The following is a 22,397-nucleotide window of genomic DNA, read 5'->3' as shown; positions in this document are numbered from 1 at the left end:
GTAGCAAATGTTTTTTAACAACGTGTCTTCTAGTGTTTTTTAGCATCACGTTGTCACTGGTGGGTTCGATTGTTTTTGCTACCCAATTGAGATCTGCACCCACATCACAACCTATGTCTTTTCCTACTACTACATCTTTGCATTCTTTCCATACTTTACCTGAACATGAACTGATTAGAAGGTCAGAGTTTAGTAATAATTCCTTTGTACAGCTTCTGCATCAACACCAGTTGGTAGTGAACACCACTAATTGTTGGGTGTGTGGTCTTATGCCACATACTACGGATAGAGGTATTCCCTATTTGGTTCTGCCATTCAGTTACAATGGGTCTGTATGGGCATATCAGACGATGCTTATTTATGCCAACGAAGTCTATCCCCTGCGTTCCATGAAAGATAACTATATTAGTGCCTTAGTGAAGGGAATAATGGATATGATCAGAGATATCGAAACATATGAGACTATTCCTAAGGATGAGGCATTGGCTTATATCGGATGGAACGTGACTGGATATAGTGTTAGTCTGAGTGAAAAGCAGAGACGAAAGAGGTCACCTCCGATTTGGATCGTACCCCATCGTGGTCATTTTTGTCTGCAAGGTAATGGCAAGAATCCGAGAGCTCAGTTAGGGAAGAGTGTTTGTACTCAGACGTATGTCTTTGCGTCCCAGACTTCCCCACCGTTTTTAGCAGCTAAGGGCATGTATTTTGTTTGCTATGACAGAGCATACACATGGTTGCCCCCTGATTTTTCAGGAACCTGTTATGTTGCATATTTGTCACCCCCTACGTATACTGCTGCTGCAGATTACCACAGAACGAGAGTTGTTAGAGGTGTCTTTGATCAGGAAGATACCACGGGACAAGAAGTGGGAGACTTTCTCAAGGGTTTCCTACCGTTTTGGGGACCTATGGCTAATAGTAGAAACATACGGCAATTGTAAAGAGTGGTTGAGTCCACCATAATGAAACTGCCGGTGCCCTTAGTAATTTGACTGCTGAGCTTCAAGCGGATCGCCTTATGACATTACAGAATCGTATGGTTTTAGATGTCATACTTGCAGATCGAGGTGGAGTATGTAAATTGATCCAATCGAGTTGCTGCGTTTTCATACCAGACGATGCTCCTACAGTATACCAGGCAATTTCTAGGCTACATAAGGTCTCCGAGTCCATACATGTGGACGAAGGAGATTGGTCGTTGACTGGATGGTTTTGGGGACTGTTTTCCACTTGGGGGTGGAAGATTCTGATGATCATCGGGATGGTTTTAGCGATTCTTTTCTCGTGTTGTCTCTGTGTACAGTGTGGTCCTGCCATATGTGGCCTTTGTGCTACTACGTGTGTAAGGAGACCTGTCTCGAGAGAAGTACTGAGTAATAGGATGATGCTCCAGCAGCATCTTGATGATCTGATGAATATTGACATCGATTCGGACGCAGACTGAGTGATTGCCTAAGTAAGGGCAAAAGGAGGGTCTAAGGTTCCGTGAATTCTGAACCCGTTTTATAAATGTCATAGTTTCATTACGAATTTGATAGTAGCGAACCGTAACTAGTGAGTTCGGCAAGTACGAGTGATTTTGTCATGTTAGACCGGCGGATTCACTATGTATTTGGAGATTTTGTTCCGAACCATGGGTTCCATTTTGTGCATGGCAGCCATTTTGTGGTTGTCCTCACATAGGCCGATGATTGCGGCCGAACGAGTCCTTAGTACACGTACACGTTAGCTCGAGTTTGTGCTGACTTTTGGATGAACCGAGTGTACTGACCTCGTTGCCTGAAGCTGACCTTGCTAAGCCAGTTCCTTGCCCGATAGCTGATCAAGATTGAGGATCAGAGCACAGGACATTGTAAAGTTTAGTATGCACTCACACATCCTTTATCCTGCTCCTTATCTGTTTCTGTTTCTTCCTTTATGGCCTCTTTATGACATGGGTTGTGGTCCTTTTATTATGGGTTTGTCCGGCTTGTGTAAGAAGGAATGTTGGGCTTTCCTGTATAATTAATGGTGGGCCGGACAACTGAAAAGCGGGTTTGTCGTCATGCAATACCTTTTGTAATAATACCTATGATTGGACAAATTGTAAATAGTGGGTGTTTGTCCGGAATGTGATTTTTGGCATAAAAGAGGATGACTCGCCTTACAAATTTGAGCAGTCTCCTACGAATATACGCTGTGTTGTACTTCGTGGACTTCTGTTCCTGGTTGCAGCCAATAAATTCGATCTTTGACGGCGACGCCACTGAAAAGTATCCTGTGTCTCTGTATTCTAAGACAGGTGAACCCGAAGACTTTGGGCGTGACCCTGGCGCCGCTGGGTTCTAAAACCTGGTTCTTCAGTGTAGGGGTGGGAGTAGTGTGGGTAGTGGGTGGTTTAGGGTAGTGTTGTAGTGTCGTAGTGTTTTAGGGTTAGGGGTAGTGTAGGGGTTGGAGTAGTGTGGGTAGTGGGTGGTTTAGGGTAGTGTTAAAGTGTTGTAGTGTTTTAGGGTTAGAGGTAGTGTAGAGCTGGGAGTAGTGTGGGTAGTGGGTGGTTTAGGGTACTGTTGTAGTGTCGTAGTGTTCGAGGGTTAGGGGTAGTGTAGGGGTGGGAGTCGTGTGGGTAGTGGGTGGTTTAAGGTAGTGTTGTTGTAGTGTTGTAGTGTTTTAGGGTTAGGGGTAGTGTAGGGGTGGGAGTAGTGTGGGTAGTGGGTGGTTTAGAGTAGTGTTGTAGTGTTTGAGGGTTAGGGGTAGTGTAGGGGTGGGAGTAGTGTGGGTAGTGGTTTAGGGTAGTGTTTGCGTTGTGTAATGTTTTAGGGTAGTGTTGAAGTGTTTGTGTAGTGTAATGTTTTAGGGTAGTGTTGTAGTGTTTGTGTAGTGTTTTAGGATTTAGGGTAGTGTTGTAGTGTTTGTGTAGTGCAGTGTTTTAGGGTTTAGGGTACTGTTGTAGTGTAGTGTTTTAGGGTTCAGGGTAGTGTTGTAGTGTTTGTGTAGTGTTTTAGGGTTAAGGGTAGTGTTGTAGTGTTTGTGTAGTGTAGTGTTTTGGGGTTTAGGGTAGTGTTGTGGTGTAGTGTTTTAGGGTTTAGGGTAGTGTTTTAGTGTTTGTGCAGTGTTTTAGGGTTTAGGGTAGTGTTGTGGAGTTTGTGTAGTGTAGTGTTTTAGGGTTTAGGGTAGTGTTGTAGTGTAGAGTTTTAGGGTAGTGTTGTAGTGTTTGTGTAGTGTAGTGTTTTAGGGTATAGGGTAGTGTAGTGTAGTGTTTTAGGGTTTAGGGTAGTGTCGTAGTGTTTGTGTAGTGTAGTGTTTTAGGGTATAGGGTAGTGCAGTGTAGTGTTTTAGGGTTTAGGGTAGTGTTGTAGTGTTTGTGTAGTGTAGTGTTTTAGGGTTTAGGATAGTGTTGTAGTGTTTGTGTAGTGCTTTAGGGTTTAGGGTAGTGTAGTGTTTTAGGGCTTAGGGTAGTGTTGTGTAGTGTTTTAGGGAAGTGTAGTGTTGTTGTAGGGATTGGACTGGGGGTCGGGGGAGGGTTGTGCAAGGGTACTATATTAGTGTTTAGAGTAGGGTAGAGTTACTTACCTGGTAAACTTTAACCACAAGTATAGCTTTACCACGCATGCCTTTGTGTTGTAAAGGCATGTGTGGTAATGGCATAGTCGTGGTTAAAATATGTGATGTTTTGGCATGTCGTTGTCATTGACATTGCGTAGTAATACCCGTGTTGTAATGTCATGGGTGGTATTAGTATGCGATGTAATGAAATACAACCCCTTTGATAGCATCAGGAGCTAGAAATTGGCAGCTGGACAATTGTAACAGCTGGGGAAACATTGTGGCGTTTTTATCATGTACTAGGAAAGAATGGCAAATACACTCAAAAGGAAGAGAAAAGTATCAGATAAAAGAAATACTGACTTCTGCTATAGGGGATGAAAAACCACCTGGAAGATTCAGAGAACCTAGTGCAGTATTTACCACGTAGGAGGGTGAACCACTAACTGACTGTTGCCAAAACATCAAGCCTCAGTATGAGAGAATTCCCCAGAAACGAGTTATAAACACACCAAAACGGGAAAACAACTAAGGATTAATATGTATCTTTATATTGAATGAACAACACAATATAAAATGCTACAGCACTGTTAAGTTAATTTTGAATTATCTATAATTAATTTAAACATGTTAAATTAAAATAGTGTAAGAGTAAACTTGCACATGTAAATTTCTCTGAAGTGTAAGTTACCTTTGTGAATAGCCCCTAAGAGTCTATACAGATATAACTTGCTGCAAACCAGTCTTTCTCGAAGGCTACACCAACTGAAAGTCATCCGTCAACAGATGGAATATTTTCACTTCTGCAAAAACTTAAAAACCCACTTGTTTAAGCTCTACCCTGATCTGTAAATGCCTCCCATTTCTCTCCAAGTCTCCTCTTTTTACGCCTACTTTTACTCTCTTCCTCTGCTTGTGTTTTTTAGTTATTATATGCCACCTAACTCCACCTCCTCTCACTTGTTCTCATTCTTATACACCATCATTCCTAAGAGTCCATTTATCGTCTACTGTTTCTCACCATTGACCCTTGTCTCCCAATTGCCCCTTTATTCTCTTCCTCAGGCCCCCTTCACTCCTCTCAAAACTACTTGTCCTGAAACATATTTCTCTATTCTCACCCTAGACCAAACCCTTCACCTGAGATTTTTTATCCCCTAACCTTTCTTTTTCGATGTTCACCAAACTCTCTCATCTTTTTCTTTAATAAGTGATGTTCTACAAACATCTTCCTGGACAACTGGTTCATGTTAATATTTAATGTTAATTTGTATTTCTCAACTATCCCTGTAAGGAGATTTCCATTATCCAATAGTGTTTTACTTGTAAAGGTCACTAATACCCTGTTTGGGGCGAGTCACACCACATAAAAATGTGTATTAAATAAATAAATAAAATACATCTTCAATATTAGAAAATCAAGGTGCTTGCTTTATGCATTGATATAATGTGGGTGCTGTGCCAATTGTGGTCACTCTAATTTTGTGTGATCTTCTAGGTGTTACATGCTTCCTTCGACCAGTGACAAGGGCAGCGCACCACTCTACTTAACCGCATCGCTGCTGCGGTTATTTTTGCGCTGTGCGGTTGTTTTCAAATAACCGCGTTACATGACGAGCTCAGCTCGTCATCCGCACACGTCACCCGTGGCTGATGATGAGCTGAGCTCGTCATCAGCATCGAAGGGGTTAAGAACTGTGGCAGCCACCTCTAACAAAGGGCTTGTTAGTAATAATAAAAAAAAACTTACCTGAAGCCGCTGGCCCCCGGCCGCCTCCCGCGTTACGTCGCTCCTGCTGTCCTCTTCTTGGTCCCAGCAGCCCCTGGGACAGACTTCCATCCAATCCCCATGCTGCAGAGCAGCGCAGGGATTGCCCTGAGCGGGCTGTAAAGACGCTACGCTCAGGCCAGGGAGTCTGTGGGGTTTCCCCAGCCTGGCTGCTGAATGCAGCAAGGCAGGAGAAACGTAAGTGCGCATGTGTGTTTGATCGGGCTGAGACGGCCGGCCAAAAATGTGCTCACATAAGAAGTGCACAAGCACTCCTCCTCCCCCCTCCCATGCCCCGTCCCTCCCTGCACAAGCTGGCTCATAGTTGGCAAACAAAAAATAAAACCATGCTAGGACATTGTTTTATTTTTTATTTGCCGGCTCTTTACCAGGCAGAGGGGTGACACTCATCTGCTATTGCAGAGGAGCCGCCGCTGCTTGAGAATTTCAGCCCACAAGTACCAGCCTGCACATGGGGGAGGAGGACTACACTCCCCAGAATCCTCCAGTCCTACCGCATCATCGTTGTGCCCAGAGGCGCTTAAGTTCCTATTGCGGCTCCCACGGGGCGTGAAGCCCGCATCTATCAGCCTGCATACGGGGGAGGAGGGCTACACTACCCAGACTCCTCCAGTCCTGCCACATATCGTTCAAAAAGGGCCTACACACACAGCATTTGGGGTGCTTGCAAGAAGACATGATTGACTGTGCTAGTGATGCCGAGGTAACAAGTGGGCAGCACATGTGACAGACATAATCTTGGGTGGCAATGCTCCTGTCATGCTGCGCAGGTGACATACTTAATAGCAAAGCCCTAGGAAAGGGGCTGAAGGGGGGCCAGTACCGGCAATAACTAGAGGTGGATGGGAGTGAGGCGAGCACCTGTGGCAAGCCATGACACAGACCAGAGAAGAGCACCCTATCTTCTGGCTGATAAAGTCATAAACTGTACGAATTTAAAATGCAGAATGTTGGAAATAGATTTCACCAGAGTGTGAACATTTTCATGAACCTGGTATTTATGGAACGAGCATGAGTACTGGGTTGACTCCATGCATACTTTTGCACATTATGCACACAGCCAAGAGAAAGGCACCTGTTAGATAATCCACAGGAACAGCTTGAGGTTTAAGTAGGTTTAATATGCAGCACAGCAACATAGGAAGCAGTCTCTTGGTCAACAGGAACAGTGCAACTGACCTGAAGCCTAGGAGACAGTAGTGTTCAAAAAACACTTAAAGAACAACATGCAAGATTTAAAGGCACAGTGAAAAACAAGAAAGTAAAATGTAACACATCTCCCTTTAATACAAAAGAAAGAACAAAATAGGGTTATGAAACATAATCATCAAATTTTACAGGAAACAATCTAGAACGATCAGAAGATTTGACTCTTGAGGCAATGGAACTCCTGGTAGCTTTTTGAGAACATGGGAAAGAGGCTTGTTGCACAGTGGGGCATTTTGCAACACGCTTCATGTTCCACAGTCTGTCATCTTGGGTAATAACACTATTGCTAAACACCTTTACTAGTTTCATAGGTTTACCAAACTTATCAGAACATATTGAAATAAGACCAGGTTTTTTAATCCTAACAACATCTCCCACAGCACAGAAGAACTATCAAAAACTTGCAGTTGTGTTTGTGAGAGTACAGAAAATTGTGCTACATCCAATAAAGGTTTGGTAGTCTACCTCACTAAAGAGATTTCTTTGATTGATGCTGATTGTCAGATCATTAAGAAACCCATTTGTGAAGTGTTTGTTTTGGGTGTTAGTCTTAACTTGATGGCTGATTAGGGTTCACCTTGGACTATTATTACTAAGGAGTATTTTGATGAGCGTTTAGGACATGTGTTAAACTTTACAGACATTCTTCCATCTGAGATTTGTGCAGTTAGTTTCAATGGTTCAAATGTAGAGATGTTAGGTCATTTTGTGGTCAGGATTACTTTCAAATCCAGGTGTGTAGAAGTTAAATTGTATATTGCAGTTAAAGGTGTGAATGTAATTGGTTGGAAGGATCAATGGAGATTTGGCATAGTACTTAATCCCCGTGCCAAGGATCCTGTTATGCTTGGTGAGATTTTTTAGGATGAAAATATTTCTGCTATTTCCCATGAAAAAGGAACTGAGTTGATAAAATCAGAATTTAAAGATGTTTTTTTTCTGACAAGTTAGGTATGCTTCAGAATTTTTCCCACAAAATTAAACTCAAATCAGGAGTTGTTCCGGTTAAGCAGAAATTGAGAGGGGTGCCCATTAATGTTAGGGCAGATCTTAAGAAAACTTTAGATGATTTGGTTTCGGAGAAGATTATTGAACCCATTGACTCTGCAGAATGGGTTTCTCCGATTGTTTTAGTTAGGAAACCTGACAAATCTTTGAGAATGTGTGTGGACCTCAGGGCGCTTAATTTAGTTATTATTGTGGACTGTCATCCCCTTCCCAATATCAATGAGGTTGTTTCTATGCTAGAAGGTGCTAAGGTATTTTCTACTCTCGATTTAAGATCGGCTTATCACCAAATCACTCTTACAGCTGATTCAAAATGCCTCACAGCCTTTATTACTCCTCAGGGTTTTTTTCAGTATACAAGAATGCCGTTCGGTTTGGCTTCGGCAGCTTCAGTATTTCAAAGAGTCATGTATAATATTTTTAGAGATGTGGATCACTTTGTGAAGTGTTTCCACGATGATATTTTAATTTTTTCTAGTACGGATGAAGAAAATCTTGTGCATTTACGTTGCGTTTGTGAGAAGTTGAGAGAGAGTGGTTTGACCTTGAAGTCTAGCAAGTGTAAGTTGTTTCAATCTTCTGTTGAGTATTTGGGCCACACACTATCAGGAGATGGTGTAGTACCCAAAAGATCAAATGTGGATGGCATTAGTAAAGCTCCCCCACCAGTTAATAGAGACCAATTGCTATCCTTTGCAGGCATGTGCGAATATTATAGCAAGTTTGTCAATAATTTTGCCACTAAGATGGAGCCCCTAAGGAAGCTTTTGAGACATGGTAATTCCTTTGTTTGGGAAAAGGAACAACAAGTGGCATTTGATCTCATCAAATCTGATATTTTGCATGCTCCCACCTTTCTGTTTGAATAAAATGTGTGTCATCACGGTTGATGCAAGTATGTATGGTGTTTGATCAGTTTTGTCTCAAAGGTCAGGCCAAGAAGAGTGGAATGTATGTTTTGCATCTCGCACTCTTAATGAAACAGAGCGCAGATATGCTGTCATTGAGAAGGAGCTTTTGGTTTGTGTGTGGGCTATTGAGCACTTCAGAAATTTCATTTGGGGAAGTAAATTTGTGCTGAGAACTGATCACAAGCCATTAGTTAATATTCTTTCTCCTGGTGGAGGATGGAATTCCACGGCTCGCATTTCCAGGTTAACTTCCAGACTTCAGGAATATTCTTACACTCCAGAGTATGTCCCAGGGAAAAAAATGTTGTTGCAGATTTTATGTCTCGTCACCCATGTTTAGTTTCAGATTGCAAGAATGAGAGTGATTCTGAAGTTGTTACTTGCTTACAAGATGTTCTATCTACTTCTTTTGGTGAGATCTCTGAAGAGATGTAGGAAACCTCTGATAACCAAGATCTTACTTTACAGTCTATTAAGAAGTATATTGTAGAAGGATGGCCTGATAATAAACTTTTGAAAGAAGATTTTATGCCATTTTTCAATGTTTCAACTGAATTAGAATTGGAGAATAATTTGGTGTTCAAATCTGGTAAGTGTGTCCCACCATTTACTGTACAGAATTAATTTTAGATGTCGCACATAAATCTCATCCAGGAATGTCGGCCATGAAAAGATTGATAAGGAATTATTTCTGGTGGCCATCTTTGGATCGTTTAGTTGAACACAAAGTTAGAGAGTGTGCTGTTTGTATGGGAAATGATAAAATGTTGAAAGTCAATATTCCTCCTTTGAAGACAACCTCTTGGCCTACTTCTCCTTGGAAGAAAATTGCTTTTGACATTTCTGGTCCATTTATGTGTCTTCCATCTGATTCCCGCTAAGCATTTGTTCTTGTAGATTACCATTCAAAATAGCCAGAAGTTAAGTTTGCTTCTTCTGCCTCTACCAATATGGTGGTAGAATTTTTCAAGGAAGTATTTTCCAGAGAGGGTTGTCCTTCTGTCATGGTCACCGACAATGGGGTTCAACTTACCTCATTAGAAATGGAGAATTTTCTTAAATTACATTCCGTCAAACACCATACTGTTTCCTTTTATGAACCACATGAAAATGGTTTGGTTGAACGTTTTAATAGAGTTTTGAAAGGGTTTATTTCTGATATTTCCAAGTCTGGTCCAGATAGGACAACTCTTTTGAGAGAGAAACTTTGGCTCTACAGGATTACCCCCCATTCAACTACAGAAGTTAGTCCGTTCCGTTTGCTCAAGGGACGTGATCCTGCTTCTACCATTTGTCCTTGGTGGTTCAGGGATAAATGTTCCAATAAATCTTTTTCAAAGGAATTGGTAGAACAAGCCACTCAGAAAGTTGAAGATAAGCAAACCAAAACCAAATTGTGATATGACAATAAGTGGAACGTCAAGTCTCCAAATTTTGTTAGATAATCCACAGGAACAGCTTGAGGTTTAAGTAGGTTTAATATGCAGCACAGCAACATAGGAAGCAGACTCTTGGTCAACAGGAACAGTGCAACTGACCTGAAGCCTAGGAGACAGTAGTGTTCAAAGAACACTTAAAAAACAACATGCAAGATTTAAAGGCACAGTGAAAAACAAGAAAGTAAAATGTAACAGCACCCTACAGTCTGCCTAATAATTCATGAACCACAATAGTTATGGACATGATTTCAATTACTGACTGTTGGGAATAACTTTCTACCACAGAATGCTAAATTTCATGCCTGTGGCACGTAGGCAATTGGGACAAATGTTAGGTCTATTCTACGCATAGGTGTGCCAAATTTACAGACAGGCATGGGAAGAGCACCCTGTATACAAGCTGATAATGCGTAAACATTTTTGGGGGATGCACGAATTACATATAATTGCACAAGTATTATTAAATAAGACAATTTATATGATCACTTCAGACTTATACATATGTAGCTATTTAAATCAAATACCTCCCACGGTACACAGTCAAAATATCGAGTTAGAAATATCGATGTACCAAAATATCGTGTCAATAATATCGAAGGTGCAGAATATCGAAGACAAGAATATCGTTGGATAGAATATCGACCCTAAGGTAAGTAATATCGAAATACTTAATATCGATGTAAGTAATATCGAAGTTAGTAATATCGATAGCAGATATATCGATGTTATTAATTTCGATTACACTAATATCGATATTTGTATTATTTCTGTTGTTTTTTATTATGTATGTGTTACATGTTTTACTTAAGTAATTAAAATAATTACTATTATATGTGTATTACATATATATATTAATAAATGTATTTATAAGTTAATCATATGTTTTAGTACCGGAGCGGGTTGTGGGTTTATAGGGGAATAGGGTGGGAAGTAATTTAATTATGTTAAATTGATTAATAATTAGTAGTTAATATTAATTAATTATAAATAATTGGTAATTAAATTTAATTAATTGGTTAATCATTTTAATTAATTGATTAATTGATAAATATGTTTTATAGCGGGTTGTGGGTTTATAGGGGAATAGGATGGGAAGTAATTTAACTATGTTAAATTGATTAATATTTAGTAGTTAATATTAATTATTATAAATAATTGGTAATTAAATTTAATTAATTGGTTAATCATTTTAATTAATTGATTAATTGATAAATATGTTTTATAGCGGGTTGTGGGTTTATAGGGGAATAGGGTGGGAAGTTATTTAATTATGAATAATTAATTATTCATTAGTAGGAATTATAAATTAAATTTAAATAATTGGTAATAATTTTTAATTAATTGGTAATTAATTTTAATTGATTGGTAAATAATTTTAATTAATTCATAAATAGATAAATGTGTTCTGTTGTGGGTAGTGGGTTTATTGGGGAATATGGTGGAAGTAATGTAAATGTAATTAAGTAATGATATTTTTAAAAGATTGTTTTGTAAATAATATAATTGTTAAATAATTAGTAATTGGTAATTAAATATTATAAAATGGTATTTTTAAATATTTATTTTTGCTTACATATATTTAGGTAATCATGTTTTTTTATAATTATGTATAGGTATTGTATATGGTTTACATTTTTTCAATACTTTATATCATTATTTAAATAAAAAGATTTTGTAAAAGTATGTTATTTTAACCCCTACGCTATCCAACATTTTCCCTACTGTTGCATTCTCTGGAGTTGGAATAGTAATTGTTACCCCTACGCTATCCAACACTTTCCCTACTGTTGTACTCTCTGGAGTGGGAATAGTAATTTTTACCCCTACGCTATCCTACGCTTTCCCTACTGTTGCACTCTCTGGTGTGGGAATAGTAATTTTTACTCCTACGCTATCCAACGCTTTCTCTACTGATGCACTCTCTGGAGTGGGAATAGTAATTTTTACTCCTACGCTATCCAACGCTTTCCCTACTGTTGCACTCTCTGGAGTGGGAATAGTAATTTTTACCTCTACCCTATCCAACGCTTCCCCTACTGTTGCACTCTCTGAAGTGGGAATAGTAATTTTTTCCCCTACGCTATCCAATGCTTTCCCTACTGTTGCACTCTCTGGAGTGGGAATAGTAATTTTTACCCCTACGCTATCCAACGCTTTCCCTACTGTTGCACTCTCTGTTGTGGGAATAGTAATTTATACTCCTACGCTATCCAACGATTTCTCTACTGATGCACTCTCTGGAGTGGGAATAGTAATTTTTACTCCTACGCTATCCAACGCTTTCCCTACTGTTGCACTCTCTGGAGTGGGAATAGTAATTTTTTCCTCTACCCTATCCAACGCTTTCCCTACTGTTGCATTCTCTGGAGTGGGAATAGTAATTTTTACCCCTACGCTATCCAATGCTTTCCCTACTGTTGCACTCTCTGGAGTGGGAATAGTAATTTTTACCCCTACGCTATCCAACGCTTTCCCTACTGTTGCACTCTCTGGAGTGGGAATAGTAATTTATACTCCTACGCTATCCAACACTTTCCCTACTGTTGCACTCTCTGGAGTTGGAATAGTAATTGTTACCCCTACGCTATCCAACGCTTTCCCTACTGTTGCACTCTCTGGAGTGGGAATAGTAATTTTTACCTCTACCCTATCCAACGCTTTCCCTACTGTTGTACTCTCTGGAGTGGGAATAGTAATTTTTACCCCTACGCTATCCAACACTTTCCCTACTGTTGCACTCTATGGAGTGGGAATAGTAATTTATATTCCTACGCTATCCAACGCTTTCCCTACTGTTGCATTATCTGGAGTGGGAATAGTAATTTTTACAACTACGCTATCCAAAGCTTTCCCTACTGTTGCACTCTCTGGAGTGGGAATAGTAATTTTTACCCCTACGCTATCCAACATTTTATATAATTAATTGTAAAAATATTAAAAGTATATTTAATTTTTTATGTTTTGTACATTTTTTTTTATGTTATTGTTTTATGTTTGTAAATGTATTAGTAAATTAGAATATATTTTAATAATTTATAAGTTAGTAAAATAATTATTACAACATATTGTTCAGAACGTATATATTATATATTTACAGTATATATTTAATTAATATATTAGTATTATATATGTATTATTTATTAAGTTTAAACATTATTAGATACTTATAACTATGTATATTATATTTATTAGTGTTATATAATTTATTTTACAATTATATTTTAAAAGAAAAAAAAACGATATTTTTAACATCGATATTTTTAACATCTATATTATTTTTTCGATATTTTTGTACTTACCATGTTGTAGATAGGATGTCGATATTCTTGCCCTCGATATTTTAGACTCGATATTTCTGTAGGTCGATATTTTGGAGGTCGAAATTTTGTCAGTGATTCACCTCCCACATTTAAGACAGCATTTCAATTGAAACAAATTGACAGAACATATGATTATCATAATTGTACTTCTCTTTATATCTGTGTAAACTAGCCCTAGTATACTTGCTATTTTTTCTACCTTATTAATTCGTGATTAATAACAATATTTATATTAGCTGGTTTTCAACATTTTAGTGAGCCACTGAGGAAATTTTTGACTTTTTCAAGATTGCCACTCAAGCATACAAAACCTAAAATTCTGCACGCAATGTGGTGAAAATTAGGATACTAATTTACCTTCACTCTGTGTCGCTAGGTGTTTCCGATTTAACTCAAATAGCTCTTAATGCCTCTTTTGGTTCAAACAGTAGCTCACTATATCAATAGCAACATTTGAAATCTTGATGGTTATGGGAGAACAGTTTACCAAGATTTCTGTATGTTCAATATCTTCCCTGAGAATCATATTGAGTTTGTGGCGTAAATGCAAATGTAAATGTAAGTAAGCCATAAAAAACAATGAATTGCCCCGTGCCCAAAAACAAATGTGACCATCTGTAATGTAACTGGTGCTCATGTAAAGTGCTCTGATACCTTCAGGTCGAGTTTGCGCTATATAAAACTACCAACAAAAAAAGGAAAAAAGGGGGTATGTGTAAATTACTTAGAAAATGCATGGTTTCCTCTTGAGTCCCCACTGGCTTTTATTGGCAGATGAAGCGATAATGTTGCTAAAATAACTTTACAATAATATTAGTAACGTTGGTAACTTGGTTCAGGTCAGGATCTTTATTGGTGGCCTGAGAATGATCTTGCAGGTAGCTATCTTCTGAGCTTTTTGTCTATGCCTGAAGTTGTGCCCCTTATTGAAATCTGATCTTGAGTTTAAAGGATTTAATTGAAATCAGTAGCCCCATCACTGTTACTTTGTTGTGCATCGTTATCATAAAACCTTTATTTCGGCCGAAGACCATAAAAGTGCAAAACGGTACATTCCATACAAAACGATTTAAGGTTCCTAGCAAAGTACAATAATAGCTTATTAAAAATATCTATCGAGCATTGATCTAAAAATCATTAGCTGAATTAGATAAACATGAGTGTACTTGTGTGTCCAAGTCAACAAATACTTTGGCCTATTCCAAAAAGGACGACATGGCCCGCTATGTTGCTTAGGATCTAGGGTTACTAATAACTCAAGGCAAGTTAGATATTCCCTAATAAGGAAAAAACAAATGCCCACGGCTAATAAAGACATTATTAAAAAAATACTTAGGGACGGGGATTAAAATCATGTGAAGCAGTTTTACCCTTTCAAAATAGTCCTTCTGATTACCCACATATGTTCCAGAAACTTTGCAACCGAGCAAACAAGAGCCAAGCTGGAGTCTGATCTAAGAATGTGGAGGGCTACAGCGTGACAATGTGTGCCTAATTGCTTGCAGATTTGCCTCAGCCATTTTTTCCTCAGGCATGAATACTCGGGACAAACAAAAAAAGACATGGTCAATGGACTCTATTGTAAAACTGCGACTGGGGCAAGACTGGGAGGTAGTAGATGACTGCCGCCAGGAAGCAGTGAGCGAGTTCAGGGGGAGGGAGCTAAAGCTGAACTGCATGTAGAGTTTTCTGTCTTGGGGTACTGAAATAATTTCTAAGTATGGTTTGTAAGAGCCAGTCAATTTAAAATTCAAGCACTCCATGATTAGGCGACCCCAGACTGGGCTAGTTTGCGACCCCTGTGCAACCCAATCCCAGTACTGCTTCTTTATTGTATCTTTGCTAGGAAGCAGTGATGGATCCTTAGCATCCCAATAACCCTCTAATCCTATTTTGCTTAATAGGGATTTCACACTACGGATCCACCCTATTTTCTTCAAAAGGTCAAGTGCACTAACTTCCTTAAGGACAACAGCGCACGGAAGCAACTCTAGTGTGGACATTATACGTAACCAAAACAGTAAGGGGCATAGCTTAGCCTTCTCAGTAATAGAAACTCTACCCATGTCCAGCCTAAGCGCGTAAAGGGGCGTACTCTGTGGTAGTGGAAACAGGGACCTCAGTAACTTGTTCTCAGAATTCATAAGAGCATCCATCGTTTCAAAACCCTACAGTTCGGCTCCATATAGGGCAGAGCCTACTGCTTTGGCGTTGTAGATCTGAAGAGGGGCTGCCACCGGTTTGCTAAAGGAGCTGCTGTGTTCTTTAATCAAGGCCCCTACTGCTTGTCTGTGCTTGAGGGTCTGCTTGGCTACATAGGGCTCCCATGACGTCATCTGAAATGGTAATGCCCAGGTAGTCAAAGGTGCTGACCAGTCGCCGCCGGTATCACTCGGGTGTGGGGGGGGCCTGGGGTGTCGCGTGGGGGGAATGTTTAATTAAAAAAATTAAGTTAACTTGCCTTCGCCGGCTCGGTCCTGCGTGGTTGGTCCAAGGTCATCTTCTGTGAAAAAGGAAGCAGCCACAGGCAGCCTCCCTCCCCTCCCCTAAGCCAATTACAATGTTGCAATGGCAACATTGTGATTGGTTGGGACGCCGACCACACAGGCGTCTATGGGGAGGCCATTTTCTCCATGTAGGTTGCATGCAGCCTACATGGAGAAACGGGAGAGTCCCCTGGGGCCGACCAAACAGTCAGCGCCCTCAGAGTTGGTAAGCCACTCCTCCCCTGCTCTAGAGCAAGACCGCTCACCTGCCCACCCACAACCAAACCCTTCTGCTTTCTCGCAGTGTGAGAAGCAGAAACACATTGAGAAAGCTGTGAGACGAAGCTCCTCCGCTCACATGGAGGAGTCACCCCTGGTGCTCACCCTCCCCAGGGGAACCCCTCCTAAAGTTAGTTTGCCTCCATAAGACCTATGAGGATTAGGCAATAGGAGCTTTGTCGTTGTGGTGTTAACCTTTAGGCCACAGGAATCGCAAAAAGTTTGTTATGCTTCCCGGACCACTACTAGGGTGGCTTTATTTTTGCTATGGTGGCTGTATTTTTGCTACTCAAAATACCTACTGATGTTTCAGTTCTGAGGGTCTTAATATTTGGGTGTAAGTAAGGGAGTAAGGGAGTTTTCCCAGCTTCCATCTAAATGTAAATGGGCTTCTCCATGTCTCCGATTAAATCCAAATAGTTGCTACTGAATTGTAGAAAAACCTTAGTTGATTCCTTATTGTTAGCCGAGATAGGCTACAAGAAACTAAGAAATAGTCTATTCTGGAAGCAGATTTTGACTTTAAAATTATCTTGCTGCCTTGGCTCTGTTAAACATAATCCTTTACAGAGATTTCGGAATACAATGAAAGCATTGTTTTATTCTGAGAGTTCCTGGGGATATATGAGTCCTGTTTAACCCCTTAACTGCTGAGGCATTTCCACCCCAGTCTTGAACACTTTTTGGCTATTTGGGGTACTTCATGCTTACGCCTCCATAACTTTCTTTCCCACTTAAGCTATCAATGCCAAATTTGCATCCTTTTCTCCATCATCATAGCGATACTAAAGGTACCCAAGGTTTGTGTGTTCCTGTGAGGAGGAATGAAAAAAGAACCAAATCATAGCTGAAGGTTTGTTTTTTGGGATGCAAAATGGCAAAAAGTGCTCCATAAAAGTGTCCGTTTTTTCCCTCCTAAAAGCGGCATCAACTAAAGGTTTGCTGTGCTAAAACTACCATCCAACAGCTTTCAGAAACATGAAGAACTGTACCAAGAGTCTTTTTTTTTACAGTTTTGGCAATTTTTAACAGGTAGTCCATTATCCTAATTTTTGTGCTTTCAACTTCCAGTTTGAAGTGGAAGCAGGTGATGCCGGAAACCTATACATTTCTAAAAAGTAAACAAAGTTTTGAATTCAGTAAGGGGTCATTTCTGTAGATCCCTCAATGTTTTCCTAGAGAATCTAACTGTTGAAATAACATATATGGAAATTGAGTGGGAATAAACTGTCCTTTTTGACATTTTCATCTGTAACTTTTTGTCACAATAGTCAGTTTACGAAAGCAATATACCGTTACAGCCGCTGGGCCCTCCGGGCTTAGGGATATATAGGGTTTGTAGGTTCTCCAAGAACCCGAAGTACATGGAGCCAACAACTGATATGCATCTTACAATGGTTTTTCATTGTGTACCAAGCATAGAACTTTTGATATAGTAAAATATAAAGAATGAAAAATAGGCATGAAGAAGACTTATGTATTTCTGGAATGTACACCAGATACTGAGTTTAGGAGCAGTGATTATTTGTAAGTCTCTAGATGTATGGGCACCCATGCTAGCATGTGATTCAGAGGCCATTTTGTCTTCATTCCAGAACACTGGCTTACAATTGGAAGTCACAAATGCAGAGAAATGGAATTGGTAATAAATATTCTACTATTCTGTGTTCCCACACTTATGTGGCTGGGCCTAGCACTTTCGACACAATACACCTCAAAACTCGACCTGAAGATATCATATTTTATCGGCAGAATCCATAGCTTGTGCAGCTGTGGAATTTGGGGCCTAGCTCACCCACCACAGGGAAAAACCTATAATACCAAAACATTTCTGAAACCTAGAAAACTGGGGGTATCCAGGTGGTGTGACTTGTGTGGTTCTACAAAGGTTTTTTACCCATAAACCCTTGCAAACCTCAAACTGAGCCTAAAAACACACTGGTGTCTCACATTTCTGTGAGGGCAAGTTCTTGAAACTGCAGGGAGCCACAAATTTCCTACCACCCAGCATTCCCCTAAGTTTCCCGACCTAAGTCGACCCTTTTCTGTAATGCTGGTGCCAGCTAAATGTGTGCCCTAGCTCAGCCGGCACCTAAGGAAACCTTCTAAACTAGACCAGGGTGGCATGACTTGCATGGTTCTCACCAAGATTTTGTTTATTACCCAGAAGCCGTTGCAAACGTTAAACTTGGTCTGAAAATTCACATTTTCCTCATATTTTGTTGATGGAAAGTTCTGAAATCTGTGGGGATCTATAATTATCTAACCCCCAGCATTTCCCCAAGTCTCCTCATAAAAAAGGTAACTCAGTTGTATGGGTGGGCCTAGTGCCTGTGACAGTAAAAGGCCCAAAACGCAACATGTACAGATAAAATCTTTGCACCCGAAATACCAACCTTTTGTGCAATGTTGATGGCTGCTGAATTTGGGTCATAGCTCAACCAGTACCCAGGGAAACCTACCAAACTGCACATTTCTGAAAATGGTGACACTTGCATGGCTCACACCAGGTTTTTTTACCCAGAAGCCCTTACAAAACACAAACTTTGTCTAAAAACAGACATTTTCCTCACATTTCTGTGATGGAAAGTTCTGGAATCTGCAGAGAGCTACAAATTTCCTACCACCCAGCATTCCCCCAAGTCTCCTGATAAAAATTGTACCTCACGTTTGTGGGTGGGCCTACCGCATATATGCTCTCCGATCTTTTAATTATGAAACCTGCTGTATCATGCTTTTTACGTCAAAATTGTTAAGGTTTTTATTAACTAAACAATAAACTTATTACTTACTTACTTACATTGCCTGTCATAAAATTGCCTGATTTGGCAATTGGGATTAGCTGCGATATTTGGACCTAGGTTTGGCAGCCACCCAGGGAAACCTACCAAACCCTGGGGCATATTACCAAAAACTAGCGATAATTATCGCTATGTTGGCTTAGCGGCAATATTGTTATCGCCGAGCTCCGCCGATTTGTATCGCAGATAAACCTTGCTATTATCAAGGTTTATCTCAAAAGCAATAAAAATCAGCCGAAATGCATGAATATCGCTGAAAAGTCAGCGATATTCATGCATTACCGAGCTAATGCTCTTAGCCATGTTATCCACCTACCATTGGATAAAATGGCTAAGAACTGCTCTGGGCAGGCGTTAGCTTTTGGAGATATTCGCGCCCAGCGCGAATATTTCCAAAAGTAGTAATAGGAGGTAGCGATGTTAGCGACTGTTTCCAGTCGCTAACTTCTTGGCACGCCCACTTTGCATGTCATTAGCGATAAATATCGCTGACATGCAAAGCGGGCCCCAAGATAATCGCTATCTCCTACTAGCTGTCGCTAACTGGTGTTAGCGACAGCTAGGTAATAGGGGGATAAAATTATCGCCGCTTTAGCGGGAAAAAGTCCATCTAAAGCGGCGATAAGGCCCTTGGTAATATGCCCCCTTGTTATTTCTGAAAACTGGACACCCAGAAGAATCCACGATGGTGTGCCTTGCACGAATCCTACAATTGTTTCCTACCCACAATGCCCTGCAAACCTCAAACTTTGCTTAAAATTTTTAATTTTCCTTGCATTTCTATGGCATAAACTTTCAGAATCTGCAGAGATCCAAACAAACTCCTACCACCCAGCATTCCTCCAATTGTTCCATTATAATGCGATCCACGTGTGTGGCTGATCCTAGTCCCTACAACAGGAAATACAGAAATGGATCAGACCAGGGTTAATGGGAGTCCCCCATGCTTAATTAAGTAAAATAGTTTCTTATAGGTTAGCTGGGGACCTTGCTTCTAGAAGCCGAGTGCAACAGTCTGTGTCAGTGAGGATGTTGGATGGTTCCTGGTGGTTTATTGATCAGCCTTCTGTTGTTTTTGCAGTTGCGGCCTCTAGCAGAGGAAATCAGTGGGGCAGCACCTGGAAAAAAAAGGAAAAACATGTACCTGCAGTCTGACGTCCGCTCCCTTGCCGCCTCTTCTGCTTGACGATGTTCACACAGGCTCCCAGAGTCCCCTGCGCCAATCCAGAAGCTACTGTCATGCTGGTATTACACAGCATGAGAGAAGCATAGGGATTGGGCGGAGTGGGCTGGTTCCATGATCCAGCAGAGACTGGGAGCCTGTGCTTCTGAGCCCTGCTGATATCTCCAAGCAACAGCCTGGAGAGAGCCGAGTACACATGTCGGTTTGGCCAGCCGTGGACGGCCACCCAAAGCATCATTCCCCATGCAGTGGTGCCTGAGCCCACCACTTCTCCTGCTGGCCTGCCCAAAGGACACAGCTATGGCTCGGCGCCGGAGTAAAATAAAATGATGATAAAGCAGTTTTATTAACTGCTTTACTATAATTTTATTTTATATGCGTCTGCTGGTTCCAGTAGTTTGGCGACGCTCCTCCGCCATAACGTAGAAGCCGCCCCGCATCACATAATGCGCTTCACTGCTCCCCTGTCCAAAATTTCTGGATACTGATCGGCAAATATAAGCTTGTGCCTATATACAAGTCGACTACACACTGAGCAGTATAATTACCTGTGGGTTAGTCACCTCCATCTGTGAAAATGTTTAATGCTAGTCAGCATTATTTTCCACTTTTTAATATATTTTTTGTGTGAATAATTTCACCTTTGAAATCACCTCAAATTAAATGGTAAACACACTAAAATATGAATTTTCCAAAACTCTACTACATTAGCATCGAGTGAAAGAAAGAAAGACAGGAAATCCGGAATGTTTCATTAAATAGAGTCCCCTTAAGAGAGCGTGTAATTTACTTGACAGCTAAGAAAATATCACCTAATTAAATCAGTTGTCACTCAGGAATCACAGCATTTTCTTGTTTGAAGACGTTGATTGATTCGTGGCAGCTGCTGTAGTCACTCTCAGAAGTTATGCGAGCATTTGATATTACCTTATCTGCATGCTTTAAATCGGAAACATATTTTAATAATTTCATTCATATATACTTAACAAAACCTTTACACGGCAGGAAGTAAAGGCAACATTTAGTGGGTGTACAAGAACAAAATGCTACCCGCGATACTGAGGGAGGTTCATGCACACTTCTTCCTTATGCCATACCGCGCCATAAATACGATCATTTAAATAGTAAGTACGTGAAACTCTTGTCTAACTGACATTTTTAATCAAATTCACAATTAAGCTTGCTGGAAATGTAGTCTCCAAAACAATACAAATTCTGACGTTATATTTATATAAAATGGAAATACACAGAAATATGAACTTGATTGGCTGAGATAAAGTGGGCGAGTCAAAATATAAAGTGATCCAGTCCATTTCTTTGCAAATGCTGAGAAAACCTAATTTCTATTTAAGTATAAGGGCAAAAATACCAAACATTAGATTTTCAGTTTCTAATTTAAAAATATAGAATGTGCACATGTTGCATGAATTAATAGGATATTTTATCTCTATACTGGGACAACTTTGGAATTTTGGGGGCCCTGGCCAAACATATTTTGGTGGCCCCATTCAGAACATCTTTAAATGTATTAACCATTTCAGCTCACTGAAGCCCTAAGAGGGCTGTTCAGAGGCAGTACTATCTTAAGAACTATTGGGGCCCTGGCCACAATCTGCTTACAAGAACTACAACCCCAGTTTTTCAAACATAGAAGACAGACTTGAAAACCAGTGAACTCAAAATAAAGAAAAGTGTTAAGGATTTTTTTTATTGCCACTCATTTAAGAGAAATATAGGAATTACTCATGCCATTTCAGGATCATTTTGTTAAGTGCACTAAATATTTAAACATCCAAACACGCTGCAACATTTTGAGGTAGAGTTAGTTGCGGTCAGAACAGAAGTCATAGGTTCTGACTTTAGAAAAAAGCTTTGTCCATATAAATATAATCCTATGCTTTTAAGTTTTTGACATCAAATCCACGTCTTAAGTTTCTCCGAACCTAGCACAGGTGCCGACTTCACACAGGAAAGCTATCCTAAAGTTACATATGCAAAGGTTGCAGACTCAGGTATCAACTCCTAGGGGTTGGAGATATTGGGCCTCATGTATGAGGCTGTGCGTCACTTTTACGCCGCCGGTGCGTCACTTTTTGTGACGCACCAGTGGCGTAAAAAATGCGCCTTGTTGCGCCATATTTACAAAGTGAAGCATCTAGGTAGATGCGTCACTTTGTAAACCCCTGCGCCACATTATACCTGCGCCAGGTATAATGTATGCAAGGGGGCGTATTGACGCAAGGAAGGGTCGTAAAAGTGACGCAGTGAAATCTATGAGATTTCACTGCATCACTTTTAGGACACCGTTGCTGTTGGGATATAAAATTAAAAATATTCATGATTGACCCACTATGTACCATATAACTGTAATATGAATATAAATAACCCCATAGTACTATACTATATATATATAAGCTTTACGAAAAGATTCATGTAGGCCCAGCTAG

The sequence above is a fragment of the Lissotriton vulgaris genome, chromosome 10 (genome assembly GCF_964263255.1).
Source record: "Lissotriton vulgaris chromosome 10, aLisVul1.2, whole genome shotgun sequence".
In the NCBI taxonomy this organism is placed as follows: domain Eukaryota; kingdom Metazoa; phylum Chordata; class Amphibia; order Caudata; family Salamandridae; genus Lissotriton; species Lissotriton vulgaris.
This window is presented reverse-complemented; position numbering follows the sequence as displayed.